Source organism: Tiliqua scincoides, chromosome 6 (assembly GCF_035046505.1).
Source record: "Tiliqua scincoides isolate rTilSci1 chromosome 6, rTilSci1.hap2, whole genome shotgun sequence".
NCBI lineage: Eukaryota > Metazoa > Chordata > Lepidosauria > Squamata > Scincidae > Tiliqua > Tiliqua scincoides.
In genome coordinates, this window is record NC_089826.1 from 74197217 (window position 1) to 74205175 (window position 7959).

Genomic DNA, 7959 nt, shown 5'->3' on the forward strand with positions numbered 1-7959 from the left:
AGCTTTGTGGAAGACCAACAGCTTTGCATTCAGAAGTTCCCAGATTCAATCCACACCATCTCCAGGTAGGATAGGAAGGAGAAAATCCTGCCCGAATCCTTGGAGAGCCATGACCAGTCAGCCAACCAGTAGCGTCATGGGGGTGGCATCACTCAGTGCCAAGCTCAACGACCCAGAGGTTCAGTGGTGACATGATGATGTCATCACATCACACACCACTTCTGACTGGCAACCTTCAATCTCGAAAGACTATGGTATAAGCCTACAGCACCCGGTATTCCCAGGTGGTCTCCCATCCAAGTACTAACCAGGCTTGACCCTGCTTAGCTTCCAAGATCAGATGAGATTGGGCATGTGCAGGGTAACAGTTGCTGTCAACCACTTCTGGGTTGCTGAGATTTCACTGCTGGAGGAAGGAGTGGCTGATTCAGGTGCACATGCAAGAGCACATCAGCTCCAGCCACTGCGAGTGCTGCTGGCTCTCCTTTCCTCTGTTCTTCAGAGACAACAAGCCTCCTGCTGGCCAGGCTGCAGCGTGTCTGAGGCTGGCATGGTTGGGGTGGAGGTGGTGCTGGCACCCACTTATACCCTCTTACGGCTCGTAGCCGGGGCAACTGCACCCTCCACATCCTGATTGCTAAACTACTGATGTCAGCAATCCTGAGCTAGATGAACTGACAGTCTGGTTCAGCTTCCTATTTTCATATCACACACACACACACACACACACACACACACACACACACACACACAAAATGCTGCATACTGTATTCTATGGTAACCAGAGAGAATATAAGGGCTGACCACGAACATTTCTAGGTAGCTCACAAGGTTAAGGCTTCAGTCCTATACACCAGTGGTTCCCAAACTTACTGGGCTCACGATGACTCCACAGCCTCTTCTTCCTGACTCAGCCAGGCGCTGCCATCTTGGATCTCACAAAATCTCACAAGATCCAATATGGCAGTGCCCAAATCTTACGAGATTTCATGAGATCCAAGTAGGTGGTGCCCAAATCTTGTGACGGTTGGTTGGGTGCCATCATCTTGGTAGGAGAGGCCATTGGGGACATCCCACGGCCCCCCTGTGAGTGTGCTGCAACTCCTTAAGGCATCCCAATGCACACTTGGAAACCCCTGGTATAAATTCCTGGGAGTAAGTCCATTCAACTTAATGGTACTTACTTTTGAATAGCATTGTACTATAAGCCTCAACCCTGAGGGGAGGGACAGCAGCTTGGAAGGTCCCGGATTTAATTTCATAGCAACTCCAGGTAGAGTTGGGAAATGTCCTAAGATGAAACCTTGAAGACCCACTACCAGCCAGTGTAAGTAATACTGAGGTTAATGGATTTATTCTGTGTCACAATGGAAGGCAATTTCATATGCCCTGGAGTCCCAGGCAATAAACCCCAGTAGAGCCACCAGAAACATCAGAGAAACAGAGATTTGATTCACGGGAAGGACTGAAATGGCTTTAAAAATGGAAGGGTGAAATATGTTTCAGTTGCTACATATTATTCCATTGTTGTTGATTTTGTGCATAAGCTATCTTGATGTCATGAACAATCCCACTCTATGCATGCAGAAGGTGAACAGATATCTATAGGGCAAGTATTGGATATCTATAGGACAAGTATTGAGTATCAGTTTGCTCTGCCAGGAATACTGTGCTGCTGTTTTTCCTAAACATGGAATCTTTCCATGCCTCACACAGAAGTATCAAGTACTGAACTCTACCCCAAGTTGCCCTCACAAGGACTATTCCTAGTTTTTCCACACCAGATCTCATATCTGCGTGTATGTGTGTTCCAGTGCACCCAGCACAACTTGAACTTGTCTGAAAGCAGGCAAGCTGGAGAGAGTGGAAATCAGAGCCATAACTAGGGCGGAGCATGTCCCAGATGTTCCACCAAGTGGGCATGCATGACTGCCCCCAGGCTCCGCCCTGGTTATAGAGGAGGAGGGCAGAGCACTCCTTCCTTCCCAGGGCATTGTGCACCCTGTTCCTTCCCAGCCTCCAGAGAAGAAGGAACTGGGTGAGTTCTTCCCCACTCTGCGGGTAATTTTGGCTATAATTTTTGACAGAATAGAGATATCTCAACAAGGTTTGTTTCATTGCATTCTCTATGAAATTACACATCAATTGTTATATAACACAATGGTATTATTCAAAAATGCCAAGATTTTAGAAATTTTGGCCTGCAGTGGTGTCACCCCCCATGTGTGTCACCTGGTGCAGCCCACATCCCCCGCAGCCCCCTAATGATGCCACTGTATAAGTGAATTGTGTGTGCATGGCTATATATTTTTAGTACTTTCATCTATATACCAAAGAATCTATGTCTTCCCAAAGACAATACAAATGGGGGGAGAACAACACCATCTCCCCACTTCAAAATGTTTCTTTATACCTACATACATATATATATGTTTGCCAAAGGAGTAACTGCAAAATATATATATATATAGATTATTCCACCTTCTAACCCTCTGAAACAAATATATTTTATCATTCTTTCTGTCAGTTAAGTGGATGTCCTGTATGCCTTTGCACCAAATCTCTTATTTCAGCAAATAGATTTTCTTCCTGATTGCTTGAGTGTAAAAGGCTTAGCAATCCACAGATCGTGCATTGACAACACGAGCATGAGAATAGCATGGAAATTCTCATTCAGTGGGTGCTTCCAGTCTCTGTGAAAGATAAGTGAAAAGTTATCTTATGTGATTTCCTGACATTTCATATGCTCCTGCTGTTTAGAAGTAATTCTGAAGCTGGTCTGACACTGGAACACAGAGTACAAGCCTGTAACCCTTTTTCTCATTGGGGTACCCAATTTCTCTCGTTCAAATCACAAAAATGAGGATGAGATGGGATTAAACTCTGCTCTGCAAACACATCAGGGAGTTTATACAGTGAGATAGAGAAATAAGCGTTGGTACAGGAGAAAGTGGTTACAATTTGAAAAATTGGGGATCACAGAGGGAAAAATTGGGGTTTGAAGAGGGAAAAAGAATTTTAGACAGAGGAGTGACATTCTATAAATGTCATCATGGTGCCAATAAATTTTCATCGGTTTATGGAACTGAATTGAACCATTTTGAAAGGTATATTAAAAGTGATAATGTCTAACAGATTGAGGCTGCAATCCTAACCATGCTTTCCTGAGAGTAAGCCCGATTGAACAAAATAGGACTTACTTCTGAGTAGACCTGGTTAGGGATGTGCCATGAAACAGCTTTCAATCAGGAACCAAAGTCCACGATCTAAATAGGAAACAACATTAAATTATTGTAGGATATGACCTCATATCCAAGTGACCAGATCAGTGGTTCTCAAACTTTTAGCACCGGGACCCACTTTTTAGAATGAGAATCTGTCAGGACCCACCAGAAGTGATGTCATGACCGAAAGTGACATCATCAAGCCAAGAAAATTTTTAACAATCCTAGGCTGCAACCCACCCCTTACCCAGGAGTAAGTCCCATTGACTATCATTGTTAGAAGAATATACATAATAGCTTGTTAAAAGTACAGCTCTGTTTCTGACCTTATCCCCTCTGATATTATTCTCTCCAAGTTTATGAGTGATGTTTGTGATTCCCTAACTGCAGCTGTTGCTGGTTATTTATCCGAGATCCTTAAAGTAACGCTGTTAGAATTTAAATAATTCTAGTATCTTGTTTAAATTGTTGAGTGTTATGCAAATTGTCATGTCAATTGTAAAGTACAATTGTTAATCATTTGATATGCCAATAAAGGTTTCAGAAAGAAGAAGTACAGCTCTGTCATATTTCCCCAAATGCAGTCACATACCGTGGTAGCATCAAGTGAACTTTTAGTTGAAAAGCGGTATAATAATAATAATAATAATAATAATAATAATAATAATAATAATAATAAATTGAAATGAATGGGAATGCACCTGGAATTGGTTCGCTACCCACTAATGGTTCCCGACCCACAGTTTGAGAAACACTGGACCAGATCACTTGAAATAATTCTGAAAAACTGTGCTCTTTCACAAATTATATTTTCACATGTGCACACAAGAATTTCCAACATGCAAAGCAACTTTTTGCTGAAACAGAAATATCTGTAGACATAATAAGAAGGCACTAGTCTCTGATCCATGCTAGATGTTGCTGCATATGATCAGAAACTGGGTTCCATGTGAGAGACCAGGAGAGCCATTATGGCTTCCATTCAGTTCTGGAATTCAGTCTGGACGTGCTTGTGGGATTTGGATGGAAAAATCCAGTTCCACCAAATTTTTCAGAATGGCCCCCACTGGATCCACCTTTCTTTCTAACGGGCAGCACAATCCTGAACTGCTCATTGCGCCGGGGCTGCCGTGGTATCCTGCACACAACAGGACAACCACCGCCGGCTCCTCAGGGGAAGGCAAGCAGTCCTGCAATGGAGCTAGTTGATTCTGCAGCATGTTTACGAGCTCAGGATTGGGCTCTGATTCTCTTCTGCCCAGCCTGTGGGCTGCAGGAATTTGTTCAGCAGAAATTCCTTCTGCAAACTGGGCCAAGAGTCATTTTTAAAGTGGTGTTCTTCATATATTTAGCTGATGGATAACAGCTGTATCTCTTTATCCCACTCCATAGTGATTCCTCCCCACCCACAGTGGCTGTTTGATGGTGTTTCTTTCACATGTTTTTAGACTGTGAGCCTTTTAGGGACAGGGAACCATTTATTTATTTACTTGGCTCTGTAAACCATGTTTTGAACGTTTGTTTTGTAGAAAGGCATGGTGGTGGTGGTGATGATGATGATGATGATGATATTGCAATTCCAGGTGACAGTAGAATTGAAGACAAAGAATATGAGAAGATTTAAAGACAAAAAATATGAGAAGATTTCAAAATATCAAGACCTATGAATAGAACTTGGGCATCTCTGGGAGAAGAAGGTCAACACTGTGTCAGTTGTCATTGGACCCCTTGGAGCAATGCCTAATGATCTGAAGAAACACCTTGACATACCTGACATTCTTGGCCTTGAGCAACTTATACCAGTTCAGCTCCAGAAATTTATGCTGGCGGGAATAGTAAGAATCTTGTGTGGATATGTCTGTGATTCCCAGGATCTTGAATTGCAGACTATAAGCAGCCAGCATAGGCTGTGATGAAGTATGACAATGACAACAAACAAACAAACAAACAAAAAAACAAACAAACAAACAAACAAACAGGACAAGTACTATCACTCCACACCAGGGGTGCCCAAACCCCGGCCCTGGGGCCACTTGCGGCCCTCAAGGACTCCCAAAGGACTCAGGGAGCCCCCATTCTCCAATGAGCCTCTGGCCCTCTGGAGACTTGCTGGAGCCCACACTGACCTGACACAACTACTCTCAGTGTGAAGGCACTGTTTGACCACTCGTGTGAGCTGTGGGACAAAGTCTCCCTCCACTGCTTGCTGATTCACGTCTCTGATGCAGCAGTGGCAGCAAAGGAAAGGCCAACCTTGCTTTGTGCAAGGTCTTTTATAGGCCTTGAGCTATTGTAAGACTTTCATTCATTCATATAAGTTCATCTTTAATATATTCATTTATGTAAACTTATGTACTTTGGACACCCCTGCTCCACACCATAGTCTCTACTTATGGATACAATAACCTGAGATGATAATAGTCCGTTTTTTTATTACATAAGATGCATGAATGTTGGCAAGGTTGATTTTGATTATGGAGTCAGGTAATTTCAAAGGTCTAGACCCATTAGGGGGCCAGTGTCCTGGCTTTCAGTTGGAAACGGAACATAATTTTGGTCATCCATCCAAGCCACATGCTGAGAATTCATCACAGAACCCTCTGTAAAAATACAGGGGGATTTGGATTATACTCATGAACCAGGTCCCTCAGGTGATCCTCTTGAATCATCCAAGCAAAATTTTGACTGGGAATGTCTGGTGCTGGACTGCCACACTGCCTAAATCTTCCACAAGTTTGTTGAGCTTGTTGGGGAATAACAACACTGAGTAGTGGTTATTAGTTGAGTATCTGGTTCTTTAATGTTGAAATTCTATGTGGTCCCTTTAATGGTCTTTTTAAAGGGTGTGTCCCCTTGCTGATTCCTCCTTATGTATATATAGCTTCTTGTTTGCTGACTTTAGTAGAACAGGAGAGTGTATTTTAATTTTTGTTTTAAGGATTGTTTTATCATACTTGCATGCATCCAGGGGCAGCTTTTTAGGGCTCCTGGTCTTCTAGTTTTAAGAACCTTGATGTGAGAAATGTTTGTATAACTCTGCATCAGATTGTAAGTAAACTGCCTTTGTTCTTAACTTTTGGATCTGAGTTTTTGTGCCTTGGCTTGCAAGCAGCCTGGGTAGAAGATTTTTAAGAGTTTTTGCCTGAACCAACAGAGCTGAAGGTTGATAATTGGTCTGGCAAGAAGCTGGAAGATAACCCCAGGGTTTGAAGTCTGGAGATGTTCCCATTGTCCTGATGATTCCCAGCAAACCCACATGCATGGGTTCCAAAGGTGGTTCTAAAATGGTGATGGTTCTCAGTGGCAGCCCTAGCCACTGTGCCGCCCCAGGGTGCACCTGGAAGTGCTGCCCCATCTTCTAAGGCCTCCAAAGGGCCTTAAAAAAAAATCATTTCCAGGTTTTTGAAGAAAACCAGAAGTGATGTTTGAAGTTCCTCTGAAGGCCTTCTGAGGACCTTAAAATGTCATTTATGGTTTCTCTGAAAAACTGGAAGTGACGTTTTAAGGCCCTCAGAAGTCCTTCGAAGGCTTCTGAGAGTCGGGGGGGCACATATGACTTCTACGACCCTCAGAATGCCTCCAGATGGGGAAGCAGCGAGCACAGGGAGCCCTTGAAGTGGCACAGATGGTGTGGCACCACCCCCCAGATTTGCTGCCTGGGAGCAGTAGCACCCACTGACCACCCCCCAGGTACGTCACTGGTGGTTCTAAAATGGTGATTGCTCCAAGAAAAAAAAGAAACCCTTACTTTCAACAGTTTTCACTGTTGTCTATGTCAGGGCAGCAGGAATTGTTTTGACCGAGACCACCCCCAAGATGATGCTAAATCCCTGGGCAGCAACTGTTACCCTGCACATGCCCAATCTCGTCTGATCTTAGAAGCTAAGCAGGGTCAGGCCTGGTTAGTACTTGGATGGGAGACTGCCTGGGAATACTGGGTGCTGTAGGCTTATACCTTAGTCTTTCGAGACTGAAGGTTGCCAACCAACCAACCAGGGCAGAATGATTATTCAAGATGCCACCAACCAGGAGGCAGCCCCTGCTTCTGACAACGTAGGCAGGAGTGAAAAGAACAGGTTAGAAGTCTTTTGCTTTGAATAAATGGGGTTATGGAAACAAATTGGAACCCTCCGAGTGTTTGCTGTTTAAAGAGTAGATAAATTAATCCCAACACCAATTCTATGAAGAAAGAAGCCTTTTTATATCAGCAGTGTCTCCTGTGGGGTATAAGCACATACATCACAAGAAGACTACTTAGGCCTTTCAAATCGGATCCGCATGGATAGTTCACCATATGGGAGCTGCTTAAAGCAGACGCATGTGGTAAATACACCTTGCCCCAACCATAATGTCTGGAGCAGCTTGTCATGTCGATTCCCCCAGCTGCATGGAGAGTTTCCCTATCAACAACAGATGCCTCCAGGAATATTCCATATGACTGGGAAAATAACTCTCCAAGCAGGAGCAGGCAAGTGGCACATTGATGCGTCAAAGGCAGCGATTTTCAGCCACTCTGCAGTGGGGCACTGGTGTGCTGCAAATGGTCCACACGTGCGCTGAAGGAGTTTGGGGGGTGGTCATTTATTAATAGGGCCATTTGCAAGCATTTGCCTTGTCATGTTTCAAAAAAACAATGGTGATAATGTCAGCGTGCTGTGAGATTTAAAAAAAAATATCTGTACTAAGCAGTAGCATACCTGGGTGATGCAATGATGCCCCTGCAGCTCTGCTGTCA

The 7959-nt window shown here is 43.8% G+C and overlaps 1 pseudogene; it reads right to left on the minus strand.

Moving 5' to 3' along the window:
• Positions 1–259: 259 nt before the first annotated feature.
• LOC136656253 (5S ribosomal RNA) lies at positions 260–379 on the minus strand (annotated as a pseudogene).
• Between the last annotated feature and the right edge of the window lie 7580 nt (positions 380–7959).